Here is an 18812-nt window from a genome sequence, read left to right as displayed (position 1 = left end):
TAACATCTCCAAATGTAATTAATTGTATTTGACGTAATAACTCTGTAATGAATGTTTTGTACATACAAATGTAGGACGAGAAAGAAAATACAACGAACTGCTTACCTGCAATGATGAACGACTTGACACTTCGAGACTGCCAGACCGTTTATTTATGGGCACCGTTCTCTATGTCGAATATATATCATACAGGTTAGAGTTTATATCATTAGTCCATTGTATTGCTGCAAACTGTACAAACGACCAATGAACACTATTAAAAAATAACAAATGTACAATTATTGTGAAGAATAAGGCAAACATACATTAAAATTTAAATGATATTACTATGGTCGCCAGAATTTTGAGGGGTCAAGTTATCGTACCTACGCTTCAAAATTATCGTTTTGTTAACATTATCGCAATATCCGACACATTCCATCGAATAACATCATATGCCTTCATTCTACTACGAATGCTAATAATAAAACAACAAATTAATAAAAAAAACCGTCCTAATATTAAATTTTGAGCTGATTAGTATAAATGAACAGTGATGGACATGCTATTCCATTGCCAGTAGCTTATGTTCTTTAGTTGATTTTATCACTCTACAGTAATTATTCCTTAATATATTGCTTTTCCTGCATGAAATACAATAAATATAGTCAGTACCAAATATCTGCTCATCTTAATCTAAATCTTTGAAACTTGCTGACTGAGCAGTATTTGGAATTTTAAAATGAGAAAATCACTGTGGACAAAGCAAAAAATCTTATTCCTTAATATATTGCTTTTCCTGCATGAAATACAATAAATATAGTCAGTACCAAATATCTGCTCATCTTAATCTAAATCTTTGAAACTTGCTGACTGAGCAGTACTTGGAATTTTAAAAATGAGAAAATCACTGTGGACAAAGCAAAAAATCTTAAACTTAGATAAACATGAGGTAAATAAAAGAAACAATGTTACAAAAAATTTACTAAAGACTCTAAATTACAACTGATCCAAGACCCTGTAGTATAAAATGAACCAATTTCAAAAAGTACATAGGCAAACACTTCAAAGCTCCAAAACAACACTGACAGCGTTCAGGATATTTGAGCCTGTACTAAAGATCTGAGTCTTATTAAAAAAAAAAAAAAACAGCTATTTTTCGTTTGGTCCCTGTCACTTGACCAATGCAGAAACATTTTCAAGTTAATTTCATGTTACGTGGATACAAACCATCTCCTTGCTAGTGTCTGCTACATTACTCTTCATAGGTGAGACTGACAAGGAATTCACAAAAGATCTTGAGCTTCCAAAATGCAAGAGATACCTTTCAAGGCTGTAGGACGACACATTCTTCACGCCCTTTATAATTCTAAGCTTTGCACTCAAGTTTAACATCTTACTGTGTGCTGGGAAGTGAGAGATGTGGGAACCTTCATGGAAGGCAGTTGCATAAATTTCTCAACTAGAGCAAAATAACTTAGATGGGAAGGCATCTGAACCATCAGATTAGAATTACTGTACTGCCGTGTCAAATTTGGTCAAGAGAACACAGGATCATCCAAAATCTAGGAGATCAACAGATTGGCCACCGTTGGTAAGATTAACAGTATAGGCAAAACATTTAAATTCTAGGTGACATTCTTGATTGTTAACTCACTTTTGCTAAAACACATCCAACCTATCTTTTCTTTAACCTCAGTGAGCAAGTCTTTCAAGGTTTACTGGGGCCTGTCTGTCCCTAAAATATGTTTTCATTATTTTATCCTGCCGTGCCTTGAACACGGTTCCCTTGTTTAGTCTTCAGCAGCTGACTTATATCTTAAAACTGATGGACAAAAACTTGAGTTCTATTATATTTCTTATCCATGGTCTTGGCATTAATCTCTTATACCATAGTGCAATGTGCATGCTATATAGCAGCATTTTTCATAATTCTGATCATCCTCTGTATTCAGACCTTCCCAGACTATACCATTCACCATATAGTACCAGATTTGCAATTGACTCTAAGTGTTGCCTTTCCTCATGGGAAATTCAGTGTCACACAATTTTCTAAATGTTTTGTGACCAAACCATGAGATGTTTTCCCCAATCATGCAGCTGAATCACTGGAACTTCACAAGATTAAACTTGGTGCTAAAGCCTTTTTGAACGAAAGGGCCGATAGGAGTCTCACGTCATAATCTACAAATCTAACTTTTCAAACATATTTTTCTTGAACTTGGGCCTTTAGGTCAATCGGTGCTACATAAACAAAATGGTGAGGTGACATGATATAAAAGATAAACATTTTAATAACAAGCTCATTTCACCCATAGAGCACAACAATCATTCATACACTTCTGGTTATGTTTACAAAAATAAATATGAAGTCAGGAAAATGGAAATAAGAAAATAATTAAAAATAAAGTTAGGAATGTGAGTTAAGAACCTTTGAGTGTGTGACATTCTGCTTTTACAAATAAGGTTGTGGCTTGACTTGTAATATAATAATAATATTGATGATAATAATAATATTAGAGTGGTTGTTTGGATGCTGTTGAATTTACATTGCAACTTTTCAATCACCTGGATGAGTTCCTTCATAACAGCAGGAAAATTGTATAACAGCTGTCCAAAGTTTATTTATTCCTTAACTTTTCGGTAACTCTTTCTATCATTTACAAAAGGCAATTACGATGCCAAAGGTAGAAGTATTTTGTATTTATACCTGCAAGTGGGCTTACTGTGAGTTTTCATGAGCTTTTTGCCACGGATATACTTTTAAAACTATTGAATTTTGCCAAAGTACATAAACAATGAGACATCAGTTTGACTTGGAAATGGAGCAAAACAATTTTTTATGACACTATCCATTTTCAACAAATATAAGTAACTCCCAGGGTTTGGCCTTGAAGCAATACACTCACCATTTAAAAAAATATTATCAGCTTCAGCGCTTTATCTGATACTCTTGAAAAAATACTCCTCTGAGCGAACTCTATGACTTGCAAGAACTACCAAGTTATCTGAGAGGTATGCCTTAAGAAGATACAGTACTTTTGGAGTTCCTTCTTTCCTGATTGATGTCACCAGCATCATCCAACTTATTTCACAGAGAACAGTTTCCTCCATGGCTGCAATGCATGACAGTCTCTCCAGTCAAATTTATCAACGAAAATCCTCTTTCTTTGTCACAAGAAAGTGTAAGGATTCTACCACGTGAATTATATTCTTACTTGTAAGTGCACTTTTCAAAGAACATGCTTCCTCATAATCACTGCACAGAAGTAGTTACTCTCCTGCATGCCTACTACTTCTCTGATAACATGCTTCCTCATAATTACTTCATGGAAGTACTGTAGTCACCTTCTTGTATGACTACTACTTCTCTGAGAACACGCTTCCTCATACCCACTGCACGAAAGTAGTTACTCTCCTGTATGACTGCTATTTTTCTGAGAACTTGCCTTCCCATAATCACCGCACAAGAGTAGTCACTCTCCTGCAAGCCTACGACTTCTCTGAGAACATGCTTCCCCATGATCACTGCAGGAAGTGATTACTCTCCCGTATGACTACTCATGTGTTTTAGGAAGTCCGCTTTGCCAGCGTACGCTTTCCCACAGTCACCGCATTTGTACGGCTTCTCCCCAGTGTGAGTCTTCATGTGCCTCAGCAGTTTACTTCTTGGGAAAAATGCTTTCCCACATACGTCACATCTGAATAGCTCCTCGCCCCTGTGCTTGATCATATGACTTATGTAATTACTTCTGTGAGAATACGATTTCCCACACTCGCCGCATTTGAAAGGCTTCTCACCCGTATGACTCTTCATGTGAACTGCAAGGTGACCTTTCTGTGAGAAAGCTTTGCCACATTCACTGCAGTTGAAGGGCTTTTCTCCCGTGTGGATTCTCAAGTGCTTCGTGAGGGTGCTTTTTTCGGAATACCCTTTCCCACAGATGGTACAGATAAACGGCTTCTCTCCAGTATGACAAGTCATGTGTCTTCTTAGACTGTTTGGCTGCTGAAATTTCTTCCCACATACACTGCACTCGAAGAATTTGCCTTCTCCAGTGTGAATCTTCATGTGCTTTCTGAGATGATCTCTGTATAAATACGATCTCCCACACTCACTGCATTTGAATGGCTTTTCTCCACTGTGAATTTTCACATGACACATGAGACTAAATTTCTGAGCAAATGCTTTCCCACATTCACTACAGTTGTACGGCTTTTCGCCCGTGTGAATGTTCATATGACTTACGAGACTACACTTCTTGGTGTACGCTTTCCCACAGACACTGCACGCGTATGGCTTTTCATCAGTGTGACCGTACATATGGCTAATGAAACTAGTCCTCAGAGAAAATGCTTCCCCACATTCCCCACATTTGTATGGCTTCTCTCCAGTGTGAACCCTCATGTGATACTTCAGGTATGTTTTCTGAGTAAATTCCTTCCCGCACTCTCCACAACTGAACTTCTCGCCGACGTGCCTCTTCGTGTGAAGCCTCATGTAACTTTTCCGAGAAAAGGCCTTCCCACAGATTTTGCACTTGAACGGCTTTTCCTCAGTGTGAACCCTCAAGTGCTTTGTGAGTCTATTCTTCTCAGAGAAGGCTATCCCGCACTCATTGCAGGTAAATGGTTTTTCCCCAGTGTGACTCAGCATGTGAATTTTAAGGTTCGATTTCTTAGCATACCGTTTCCCACAACTCGAACACACAAATGGCTTCTTTTGAGTGTGACCATTAATGTCAGTTCTGAGACCACCTTCCTGATGAGGGAATTTTTCGCACTCACTGCTCATGAACCGATTTCCAACAGTGTCGCTGTCTGATGAATCCATTATGACTGAATACTTCACTTCACTTTCACTGCTCTCGTCAATCTGAGGCCCTTCACTACTCTTATACATTTCTGGCTCTCCACTACTCCCATACATTTCTGGCTCTGCCTTAAATATCACAACTGAATCCGATGGCAGAGAGATATCTTTAGTGCCCTCACTACAGCCAAGCAAGTCCTTTTCCTCATGGCAGAATGGAGAGACCGATAATGGATCTTCAGCGGCAGCACCACAGTCCACCAAATCCGTTCCTTCAGGATTGACTGGGGAGACTGATAACGAATCTTCAATTTCAGTGCCACAGCCAACCAAATCCTCTTCACAGTTGACTGGAGATGCTGACAATGGATTGTCAACTTCAGAACTACAGTTGACCAAATCGTCTTCTTCATGGTTGACTGAGGAGACTGATAATGAATCTTCAATTTCAGCACCACAGTCCACCAAATTCTCTTGAAAACTGAATGGAGATGAAGCTAATGGATTGTCAATTTCAGAACTACAGTCAACCAAATCCTCATCCCTATGGTCAATAAGGGAAACTGATATAGTCTCTTCAGGTTCACTTTTGAAATGAAACCCTAAGGTGAGTTCTGAATCCATTTTTGTCATCCTAATCTTGACAATTGATATCTTGGAATATTATAGTTTTTATAGGTAGGAGAATATAGCTGCAACACAAACCAGGTGTATTCGCTTCCTACTGACTTTATAATCTTTACCAAAGACTGCCAATTAGAAGTTCACTATACCGTGTTGTTTTTCCGAAAGAGCCACTCACACAAATATCTTGTGGCAACACTTAAGCTGTTACAATTTACTAACTGAGGAAATGATGGCATGCAAGATGACCTACTAAACGACTGTACTTGATTTAATATTATGAAAGATTCTGTCAGTGAACTCTTGTCCATAACACTGAGTAAGGACCAACCCCTTGAATTTATACATTGGAAAGGAAATGGGATCTTACATGGAGTATTCTGTAATTTCAACATTACTTCATTGCTGATGCTGTGAATGTTACATTAAGATCTGAATTTCATTTTGATATTTCACTGTTTTAAGTCAGTTTAGCAGCCTATGATAACTTTAAATTAAACAGCTAAAACCTATTTGCACTATTATAACAAAAAGGATTTCAAACATGTAGAACCTTCAGTAACTCACATCCTCTTGATGTTTGACCATGATGACTTTCTTTTGGGAGAAACTCTGAAATATGAAAATGCAACAGACAATTAGGGAATAGTATAATTTAAGCACATCTGTTTAATCTAGAAGTTTTCAATAAATGTACGAAAAGCTATTCAGTGCAAAGGTTGCAGTTTTTGTCTCATAAATAGACATTTTATATTTTTTGCTTTACTAACTCTTAGGTGTTTAGTGCTATACTTAATTTTCTGCTTACATACGAAAGCGTTAATGAATGTTGTGTGGCACTTGCCACACTTTCAACATCTAGCCTGGCGCGCTCATTTGCGTGCAGCCTCTACTAAGGTGTCTACCTACTGAAGGTGGATGGAGCAGGCCACTTCCATTAACACAACAGTGTTGTATTTATTGAGTAATGTTTAAATCTTAAATATCCTAATGAACACCATATTCTTTGGAAGCTTGAATTTCACGTCAATGGCCCCTGTGGGCTTGCTCCATCTACTGAATAATCTATAATACTAAAATCCAAGTGGATCTTGTTTGACCTCCCCTGGGTGACAGTAGGGGAGACGTGACAGCCACCCACCCCCTGCGAACTGGTTTGTCCACCTGGGGTGGGGTCGGGATAGATAGGGGAGCGGAAGGGTAGGGGAGACATCCACCCTCCTCCTGCAAACCTGTTTGTCCACCCTGGGTGGGGGGTAGGTAGGTAGGGGATCGGGAAGGTAGGGGAGACAGCAGCGCCGGGTTCTAGTGCAACTCCATTAACCTTTAGAGTGAGTGCCATCAGTGCACCTCACGTGATTCAAGTCCGTTCCTGTGGCCGTTCTGAGTAAAATTACATCACATCTAATTCCTCCCCCAAAGTGGAGGCATTAGCGTCCGACATACTACTCTCCTCATGAAATGAAATACGGTTTATGAAATAAGAAGAATCACTGTGATAGGCTGCATTCTTCCATATTTTGTGATTTGTTGATTACGTCTCTCAATTCAACAAAATTACTGCCCATGAAAGGAGCTATGGTTTCCCAAAGATACACCTACAGGTATTTCACAGAAAGTGGTGCAACCAGTAGCTTACAGGAAGTAGCCTAGGTCTTCAAGAGAAGTCTGCAATGAAAGGCAGAAGGACGTTTTCATCTAACCTCAGAATGGAATACCTGGCTGGAAGTTCCCAAGCACGAATGATTAATTTCAACATACTTACCAGACAAAACACCTTCACAGTAGTCATCATGGTATACGATGCATAAAATCTCTCATTAGATCCATAAGGTACTGTTGAATCTCAATGGCTGTATAAACCTCAGACTTCAGCATTAATCAAGGACCTCTTACTTGCCACTCAATACAAATCTGTAAAAGAAACAGACTTATTATAAATATTACTGAGTTTACATTGAGTCACATCCTACTGATATAAAAACTACACACAGTCAACCCTACAATCTTTTCCTTGAAAGACTTCATCGACCAAATGACAGTGACTTAGAATGGTTATGAGTTCCTTTGGCAAGTGGAGCTATGAAATGCTACAATATATAAACTCTAATTTTACTTAAGCTAAGACTATCCCAAATCCTTGTATGGTGAGGATCAGAAAAGTTGGTACTGTGAGCCAGTAACCTTAAAAATATTTAGCAACCTCAAGTACCTCTAGTACAGAGATCTTGGCTGTAACTTGGAAAGATTACTAAAATAAAATAAAAAAGAAAAACAAATTAATGTAATAGTCATTTGTCCCCATTAAAAAGTAATTGGTTTAACTTAAGTGCCCAAAAGCCTCTTCTCTTTAATTCATGAGATGGCATTCACTTTAGGTTACAAGTCCTATGAGTACTTGTGTCATGAATTACCATTAACAAAACTGAACTGGGTTAAATTTTGTTATTACACTGTACACAATGCAAATTCTCCATTTATTAGTAACTGCACACATTTTCAAAAACATTAAGAATCTTTGCAAGCTACGAATACGAATAAGTGATATTAAAAATTTTTGAAAATCTACATCAACAGGATGCACTCTTGTATATCACCAACTTGGGGTATGACTTGGGCTTATGGTGCTCAGGGAGACCCTAGCCTTAACAGAATTGCATCCCCCAATCAGGATTTATTCCAGCTCAGCCAGAGGGCAGGTTGGTAACCCTACAGAAGAACTCTGCACGGAGATACCATTTATTAATAAAGTTTTTGACTGAACAATATAGTAAAGGGTGTACATGATGCAGTGTAGGTGAGATAATTTGTGAAATTTACCATCTGATCTTTAACTTTTTGCATTTATCCCTGAGGGGCTGATACAGAGAACGGCACAGCACGGAGCTTTTTGTGAATTACCAGGTACGTAAAGATAGTGAAAAGTGGGTTACATTGTTGAAAACAGCTTTCTGGTGTATTGGTGTATTTTAATATTTTTTGTAGATTACATTTTTCTGGGAAAACCATTGGGCAAGCTTATTTTGTAGGGGGGGTTTGGGGACATTATGGGGAATAGCTAACCACAGAAGCAAGTGGTTTGAGAAATAAATAGCCTGAAAACCAAAATCACTTGAAACACTCGTGGAACCAATGGAGAAAATATTTCTCTTGAAAAAATTATTGTGTACTATAAAAATTTCATCCCACAGCCTTCTATACATTCTTAATGAATTAATAGTTAAAAGTAATCTTTAACAAGACTGAAGAAGTATGCAGGAGAAGGGGCTAGTGACTTACTGGGGGTGGTCCCCCCCTAGCTAAATAAGGGGAATGGCATCTTAGGTTAGGTTAAGTAAAGGTAGGTTTGGTGGGTCCTGGTCGTTTAGGCCGTAACATCCAGACCGGAAAACGGCTGAAATGGGTGTATATAATACTTTGATCCCCGAGGGGCTGGTACTAAACACGGTGTCCGGACGGAGCTTCCGCCACGTCTTACGGCCTAAACTTCACATCGCCCAACGTTGCGACGGCCCAACAGCTCAAGCCCGAAAATAATATGGCCTAATCGTCCCGAACTCGATCTGGTTAGGTCATCATACTTCCTCTTAAATGCCTATTATAGTTAACAGGTAGCCTGACCATCTGACCCATCTGTAGCCTACCCTATGTTTTTCCTACAGCGGGGCAGGCTAGTCTGTAACCTAATAACCTTTATTAAAACATTTGGAACGTAATTTATAATGCTATCACGACCGCCTTCAATCTGTCTAATCGGCACTTTTAAACTAACGTTCCTGTCTTCCTGCCACTAACCTTAACCTAACCTCATCCAAGGTGCCTTACCCCATTTGCATTTAAAACTATCAGTCTAAGGTAGGGAAGACGATATCATTCATATAAACTTGTAAAATATACTTAATTACTGCTTGCAGAACTAACGGGAGGTCTTTATACCTTAGAGAGAAAACAAATATAGGTGACAACTGGCGATCGGTTCCTGGGTTGACAGGTATCGTCAACTGTCAACAAATCACAGTTCCGCGCACCTCAGTCAGGTGAGGAACTATTACAAATTACGACGGATATTTGGAGTTTTTTTTTCTTTTTTGGTTATTTTTTCCTTTAGTTTAGGTTTGTTATCCATTATTAATTAATGTATCCCTTCTTCATTGATGACATTTGTTATTTTACAGGTTATTTCACGCTTCTCTCACCTGGCACGACAGTTGGGTGAGGAACTGTTGTTACAGTTTACGAGGGATTTTCTCGTTTGTTTATGATTTTTGCTTTACTTTCAATTTATTATCAATTCTTATTGCATTATTACAGTTACTATTTATCTTTTTGTTTCATGCTTCTTTTTATACAACAAATCATAGTTGCTCGTAACTACAGTTAAAGTGCGGAACTTGTACAACTTACAATAGATTTTCTAGTTATTTCTTTATCTTTATCTTATTTTTACTTTAAGTCTATCATGCCTTCTTAATAAAAGACATTTGTTATTCCACTCGTTATGTAATGTTTCATTCACTGGTATATCTTTTTTTTATTTTAAGGTAATCTTTATGGAGTTAGGTGCGGAATTCTTACAATCTAACGATGGATTTCCTAGTTTTTACGCTTTTTATTCTTTATATATTTCCTCATAATAAATTACTCTCGTTATTTCAACTTGTTATTTAATTTTGCTTCATTTACATAAATTTTCATTTTAAATTAGTCTTTATGTTTAGGAGTTCACTGATCTGAGTGTGTCTTTGTTTACGAAGACCGTTCTTCTCTCTCTCTCTCTCTCTCTCTCTCTCTCTCTCTCTCTCTCTCTCTCTATATATATATATATATATATATATATATATATATATATATATATATATATATATATATATATATATATATATATATATATATATATATATTCTCATTTATGTTATTTCTATACTGTGTTGACTACATATTGTTACAATGCTTATTTTCTTTTTTTGGTTCAGCCCTGCCTGTCAAGAGGCTCTTAGTTGATCCTCTACTAATAAAAGCAAGAAGCCTGTGCTGGCATATAGCCAATCAGCTTAACCTCAACCAAACGACCAGAATAAAGTCTGTCTTAACCCAGACTTCCCGTGTGTGTGTGTGTGTGTGTGTGTGTGAGTGTGGGTTGTGTTCGTGTCTAGCCTTTCAGGACGTTTATCTTTTAATAACAGATGATTTTATCGAGTCGACAGGCGGAGAAGAATATTCAAGTGTTGGTTTATTTATTCTGTGTGTGTGTGGGTTGTGTTCGTGTCTAGCCTTTCAGGACGTTTATCTTTTAATAACAGATGATTTTATCGAGTCGACAGGCGGAGAAGAATATTCAAGTGTTGGTTTATTTATTCTGTGTGTGTGTGTGTGTGAGTGTGGGTTGTGTTCGTGTCTAGCCTTTCAGGACGTTTATCTTTTAATAACAGATGATTTTATCGAGTCGACAGGCGGAGAAGAATATTCAAGTGTTGGTTTATTTATTCTGATAAACGAAAATGGCGGTTTACGAAAGCTTCCGGGAGCAACTCGGCTCCTTCTTCGTCTTGTAAGTTACGAAACGTTCAGACGAATAGGATGATACAGAGATAATTCATGTACAAAATAAGCAACTATATATATATATATATATATATATATATATATATATATATATATATATATATATATATGAAGAGATTAAAAATTGAGAAGCCACAAAAGAGAATTACCCAAACTACAAAACAGAATGAGCCTCAAATTACAGAAAATAACGAAAGCCGTTACTCCGAGGAACAATTACAAATAGCATTAGGCAGGTCGCTCTTCAAACAGAGCTAATCTACACCACGATGATGCGAATGCACTGAAACACCCAAAGTCCGACAGGTGTCAAGAGCAGCTGGTTGATAACAAGCAGTGAAACTTATAACAGCTGTGGCGAGCACCTGCTTCGAATAATGCCCGATCGGCGATTTTCTGACCCTCAGATTAACTTCCACTTTGGCGGCGTGACTCTCTCGTGACACAAGCATAGAGTTTCTGAAGACTCCTTCATCTATAAGCTCTGGTTACATAGACAGAGTTTTTGGGTCTTGGCTTCCTACGGAGATTCAGAAGAAGATTTTTAACGTCGGTTATTTTGAATGAGGTAAGGCGGCCACTAACTTTTTTTTTATGGTGATGAATAAAGTTATGGTGGTGAAATCGTTCACTGAGCGGAAAGTTTCAAATTTTGAAAAGTCTCTCTAAAAGAGGTGGGTCCTTTTTTTTTTTTTTTCCTTAGATTCAGACTTTTCGTATCTATAGACTCATAGACTTTTGGTATACATAGACTCATAGACTGTTGGCACCCATAGATTCATAGACTGTTGGTATCCATAGACTCATAGACTGTTGGCATCCATGGACTCATAGACATTTCGCATCTTTGGACTCATAGACTGTTGTTGGCATCCATAGACTCATTAGACTGTTGACATCTTTGGACTCACAGACTATTGGCATCCATAGACTCAAAGACTTTTGGCATCAGATTCATAGACGTTTGGCTTACATAGATTCATGGATTTTTAGCATCCATAGATTCATAGACTTCTGGCATCCACAGATTCATAGACTTTTGCATCCATAGACTAATAGACTTTTTGCATCCTTAGACTCAGGCCTTTGGCATCCACAAACCTCTGGCATCCATTATGCGTAGACTTTTGGCATCCATAGACTCATAGTGGCAATTCTGCCGGCACCACTACAAGGGAGATGGCGTAGACTAAGGTATATTTTGTTGTAAAAAAAAAAAAATTACTAAAAATTTACATGAATTTTCGAAAAATTGACGTGAATTTTCGAAAATTTGACTAAACATTGAAATGAATGTTCGAAAACTTGACATGAATTTAAAAAAAACTGAATAAAAATTGACATGAATGTTAAAAAAATTGACATAAAATTTTAAAAAACTGACTGAAAATTTACACGAATTTTTAAAAAACTTACCAAAAATTTACATGAATTTTTGAAATTTTGATTAAAAATTAACATGAATTTTCGAAAAACTAACTAAAAATCGACATGTTTTTTCGAAAAATTGACTAAAAATTGACATAAATGTTCAAAAAATTGTCATGAATTAAAAGAAGCTGACTAAAAACTGACATGAATTTTCGAAAAACTGATTAAAAATTGACATGAATTTTTGCAAAATTGACTAAAAATTGACATGAATTTTTGAAAATTTAACTAAAAATTGGCATGAATTTGCAACAAATTTACTAAAAATTAACATGAATTTTAAAAAAAATTAACTGAAAATTTACATGAATTTTCGAAAAATTGATTAAACCTTGTAATGAATGTTCGAAAAATTGACATGAATAAAAAAAAACTGACTAAAAATTGACATGAATTTTCGAAATACTGATTAAAAATTGACATGAATTTTTGCAAAATTGACTAAGAATTGACATGAACTTTTGAAAATGTTCGAAAAACTGACTGAAAATTGATTTGACTAAAAACTGACGTGAATTTAAAAAAAATTGACTAAAAATTAACATGAACGTTCGATAAGTTGACATGAATGATAAAAAACTGACTAAAAATTTTCATGAATTTTCGAAAAACTAATTAAAAATTGACATGAATTTCTGCAAAATTGACTAAAAATTGACATGCACATTTGAAAATTTGACTAAAAATTGACATGAATTTTCAAAAAATTGACTAAAAATTTACATGAATTTTCGAAAAAATTGACATGAATGATAAAAACTGACTAAAAATATTCATGAATTTTCGAAAAACTGATTAAAAATTGACATGAATTTCTGCAAAATTGACTAAAAATTGACATGAATTTTCGAAAAGTTGACATGAATTTTCGAAAAGTTGACATGAATATTGGAAAAATTGACTAGAAACTGACAAGAATTTTCGAAAAGCTGACTGAAAATTGACATGAATTAAAAAAACTGACTAAAAATTGACATGAATGTTCGAAAAATTGACATGAATTAAAAAAAACATTTCAAATTGACATGAATTAAAAAAAATTATTAAAGATTGACATGAAATTTTGCAAACTTGACTAAAAATTGACCTGAACTTTTGAAAATTTGACTAAAAGTTGACCCGAATTTTCGAAAAACTGGCTGAAAATTAACATGAATTTTCGAAAAACTATTGGAAACATTGACTAAAACCTGACAAGAATTTTCGAAAAACTGACTGAAAATTGACGTGACTAAAAATTGACATGAATAAAAAAAAAATGATTAAAAATTGACATGAATTAAAAAAAACTGATTAAAAATTGGCATGAAATTTTTGAGAAATTGCCTAAAAATTCCTAAATTGTTGTAAAAGTGCAGGAAAAAACGCGAATGTCTTTAATATCAAGTGAGTTTGAAATATTAGGCTTCAATTGATCAATAGAAGGTAATGGAAATTGCCATTTATATCCTAAACGACTGGAGTACCTGAAAACAATTACATGAACATTATTATTATTATTATTATTATTATTATTATTATTATTATTATTATTATTATTATTATTATTAAAGAGAAAGGTAGCATCAGTGGAATTGATTTTATATATGGTCTTTCCAATTCTTCTTATTATTTTCTTCTCATAGGGCTGATATTTGCTAACAACTGGCCGACGTTCATAGCCTAGGTAAGGAAATGGGTTTTTGTAGGTTGATTTTAATATTGTCATACCATACGAAGTTAAAATTGGCGTGTGGTCGCCGTAGAGTTTCTGGGACTCGAGCGTTTCCAACCGCATCATCGGTTCATTCTCAAGGAAGGGTGGGCTTCTTCTGGTTGGAATGGGTAGCTAGCTGGTATTTATAGCGTCAGTTCCACTGATGCTGCCATTCTCTTTAACACGACTTGCTTGAAAGAGGATCTGCTACCCTAATATATTATTATTATTATTATTATTATTATTATTATTATTATTATTATTATTATTATTATTATTATGAATAAATTAGTTGCATAAAAGATGAACTGTTTTATTCGCTATAGATATATGAACACCATATTGTATAAAATAGGAAACATCAAATACCGTGTGCGGACTATTTTTCGAAAAATAATTATTCGAAAAACAATTATTCGAAAGACAATTGTTCGAAATTCAATTATTAGAAAACAATTGTTAGAATGTGTAATTGTTCGAATTCACAACTGATCGAATTACAAGATATTCGAATAAGCAATTCTTCGAAATGAATATTATTCGAATGAGTAGTTATACGATAAACAACTCAATTGCATTCTTTTTTTTTAAAAACATTTTTTTAAAATACTTAAAAAAACTCCTAGACCTTATGATGGCTGAATTCGTTAAGAGTGAAAAAGGAAAACCAATGTTATTAGTGGATGGACATTTATTTGTTAAAGACAAGAAAATACAAGATAAAACATATTGGAAGTGCCATAAATTTTCAAGTTACTGTAAATGTCGTGCTATAACAGTAAACGAAGATGTTACTATTTCTAAAGAACATAATCATTCAGCTGATCCAGCTGATATAGAAGTGCTAAAATTTATGGAAAAAGTTAAAGACGACGCAAAGCATACACGTGACTCCCCTCATTATATAATTTCAACCGCAGCTTCAAATCTTAGCGAATATGGAGCTCAAGGATTGCCAACTGTAAACAGTATTAAGCGTTCGATTAGAAAGGTTCGCGCGAAAGAAAATTGTGGACTATCAACACCAAGTGATAGGATGGATATAGTGTTTTCAATCGAATATATGAAGACATTCAAGAATGACGATTTTCTTCTTTTCGACTCGGGCATGGAGGAAGAGAGAATATTAATATTTTCCACACACGCAAATCTTGATGTTTTAACTTCGTGTCAACATTTGTTCTGCGATGGTACTTTCAAAACTGTACCGACACTGTTTGAACAACTTTATACTATACATGGCTCAAAGAATGGGTTTTGTATACCTTTGATTTTTGCGTTGCTGCCTAATAAAAAAGAACAAACTTACGTTAGATTTTTGCGAAGCGTCAAAGAATTGACACGACTATCAAATATTGATTCAATCACTACTGATTTTGAACAGGCCATGATAAATGCTTCCAACAATGAATTTTCCTCAGTCAAGCTTTATGGTTGTTTTTTCCATCTATGTCAATGTTTATATAGAAAAGTATGCAATGTTGGTTTAAAAATAAAGTATGGTACTGACGTAGAGTTTTCAATGAAAATTCGAATGCTATTAGCACTGGCATTTATACCAGAAGAAAGTGTTGTTGAAGCTTTTGAACAGTTAGCAGAACAGGAGCTATCTTCACCCGAATTACTTCCGGTACTAGATTATTTTGAAGATACGTGGCTTGGTCGGCCAGGTAGACGTAATGCGCGCCGTGCACCTTTGTTTGCTATAAATATTTGGTCTTGCTTTGAAAGAGTTAAGAATGATTTCCCAAAGACCAATAACTTGATTGAGGGTTGGCATCGAGCATTTTCTCAGCAAGTCGGCGCTGCTCACCCATCATTATGGAAATTCATCGACGCCCTGAAAAGAGAACAGTCTCTCACTGAAATTAAAATTGCAAAATTAAATAGAGGTGAAGAATGTGAGAGAAGCACCCGGAAATATAAAGAAAGCGCAAAACGTCTCAAGAAAATAGTCGATAGCTTTGAAGAATATGAAGACGTGATCAAGTATCTTCGCACAATAGCCCATAATTTAAGGCTGTAATAAAATGTCTGATTTCCTTTTTATATTGGTAGTATTATTTTAAATTGCTTTTAAAATATTTTTGTTTTGTCATTAATGTGCAAAGACATGTAAATAAAACTTTAACTATTTTAAAATATTTGTTAAATTGCTTTTAAAATATTTTTGTATTTGTCATTAATGGGCAAAGACATGTAAATAAAACTTTAATTATTTTTAAATATTGTTAATTAACATTAATCCTATTTTCCTTTATGGTTAGGTAAAGTATGTTATGAATTCTTTAGAAATGAACTTTAAAAAAACAAACAATGCAATTGAGCTTTTTCTCCTATAACTACTCATTCGAACAATATTCATTTCGAAGAACTGCTTATTCGAATATCTTGTAATTCGATCAGTTGTGAATTCGAACAATTACACATTCTAACAATTGCTTTCGAATAATTGAATTTCGAACAATTGTCTTTCGAATAATTGTTTTTCGAATAATTGTTTTTCGAATAATAGTCACCAAATCATCAAATACACCATGAATGCTGCGTGGCAGTGTCAAGTGGGTTTAATAAAGCAATAACTTATATAAGCCATTTGCTATAAAACAAGTGACATAGGCCTACAAGATCAGCAGCTTTTTAGTTTTCTGTAAAAGAAAACTATTGTGCCGGCTTTGTCTGTCCATCCACGCTTTTTCCTGTCCGCACTTTTTCTGTTCGCCCTCAGATCTTAAAAACCACTGAGGTTAGAGGGCTGCAAATTGGTATGTTATCATCCACCCTTCAGTCATCAAACACCAAATTGCAGCCATCTAGCTTCAGTAGTTTTTAAAAATTTTATCTAAGGCCAAAGTTAGCCACGATCGTGCGTCTGGCCCCGCTATAGGTGGCAACAACACAGGCCACCACAGGGACATGGCTGAAAGTTTCATGGACGGCGGTTAAAAGTCTCACGGGCCATGGCTGAAAGTCCCATAAAGCATTATACGCTTTACAGAAAACTCAATTGTGCCGAAGAAACTTCGGTTCATCCCTAGTCCTTGTAAACCAGGAGGAAGGAAAATCCACGTTTTAGAAATTCTACCATATACACCTTGTTCTTTTAATTTCTGAACAGAGACCTCTGGGAAGGGCAACCTGATTTCAGGATTTAGGCCATACCTCATCGAAATCTCGCCCCCTCCCCCACCCCATCATGAAACTGGGGCCAAAGCGTCTGGGTCTCCTAATATTGGGTTACATTTGTGGCTTAGTCTTCATCCAGTACCAGCAGGACTCCAGCCTCCCTCTCGAAGTCTGCCGGAAGGCATCTCCTCCCAGCTCTCTGGTGGATGGTAGGTCCTTCATTATCATTGTTATATATATTATTATTACTATTTTAGAGCTGTTCTAGAGACAACTCCTTACTATTACTACTACTGTTATCACTATATTTATGAGAGAGCCGTTCCGAGGGCAATTCCTGGCTAATACTATTATTATTATCATCATTATTTTAATTATTATTGAGGAGCCGTTCCAAACCCAAATCATGACAAATACTACTACTACTGCTACCCGCAGAGTCCTATCCGCGCCCACCTTCGTCCCAGTCCTTCCGAGACGAATACTTCGAGTTCATGATGGAAATTTTCCGGAAGAAGGCCAGGGGGGAGCTAGTCCCAAAACTCAAAAGGTATTTATTTATTTATCTATTTACTTATTTATTTGTTTGTTTATTTAGTTATTTATCTTTTGGCACAAGAATACAGTTTGTTTACTCGAAGAGCTGTTTCAGTTTTTGTGAAGCTTTTCGTCGTGCTATGATAGGCCTAATGTTTTGTCAGCCGATTTTGGAGTAGGTCGTAATAATAATAATAATAATAATAATAATAATAATAATTTCATTAAGTAATAGGCCTACTGTTTTTGCCATCCAATTTGGGATTACATAGTAATATTGTGAAACAATATAATAACAATGATAATAATTAATTTCCCTACGTAATATACATAGTACTATTGTGAAATATTAATAATAATAATAATGAATTTCCCTTTGTAATACGCCTAACGTTTTATCTAATCTGATTTTGGAATACGTCATCATAAGATTACGAAACGACGGAATAATAATAATAATAATAATAATAATAATAATAATAATAATAATAATAAAAATCCACAATTATATAGTAAATATATTACTATGTAAAATGGTTCATTTGACATAGTAATATATTTACTATATAATTGTGGATTTTTATTACTCAGATTGTTTTTCACGAAATTATGAATCTATTAGCGAATAATAATAATAATAATAATAATAATAATAATAGCCGAAGACATCGTATTCTATGTCACATCCAATTGCTACTGAAAGCTCTATCTCGATATAGATGCAGATATTATTAGGAAAATAAAGACGACAAGGTCTCCGACTCAAGTTCTCTCAAAGCAGACAAAAAAGCAGCAGTGAATTAGGACAGTTTACAGCTGTTTCATGATGCAGGTGTCTGCAGCTAATTAGTACGGGAAAGAGGAACTCAAGTAGATTACTATCCTGAAGGGGATTCCTACGGGATTGAATGAAACTGGGGGATTCCAGACACAGTCCGAGAGGCTTCCACGAAATAGGGTCCCTCTGAAATGAGAGATATGCACATTATACGCCAGTAATGAAAATAGACAAAAGAATAATGAATTCGAAGCTGCACTGAGGGT

The 18812-nt window shown here is 35.5% G+C and overlaps 1 pseudogene; it reads right to left on the bottom strand.

Moving 5' to 3' along the window:
• Positions 1-948: 948 nt before the first annotated feature.
• On the bottom strand, positions 949-9445 carry LOC136834873 (zinc finger protein 83 pseudogene; annotated as a pseudogene).
• Positions 9446-18812: the final 9367 nt, after the last annotated feature.

The sequence above is a fragment of the Macrobrachium rosenbergii genome, chromosome 54 (genome assembly GCF_040412425.1).
Source record: "Macrobrachium rosenbergii isolate ZJJX-2024 chromosome 54, ASM4041242v1, whole genome shotgun sequence".
NCBI lineage: Eukaryota > Metazoa > Arthropoda > Malacostraca > Decapoda > Palaemonidae > Macrobrachium > Macrobrachium rosenbergii.
The sequence above is the reverse complement of the archived record's forward strand: the minus strand, read 5'-3'. Positions and strand labels throughout refer to the sequence as shown.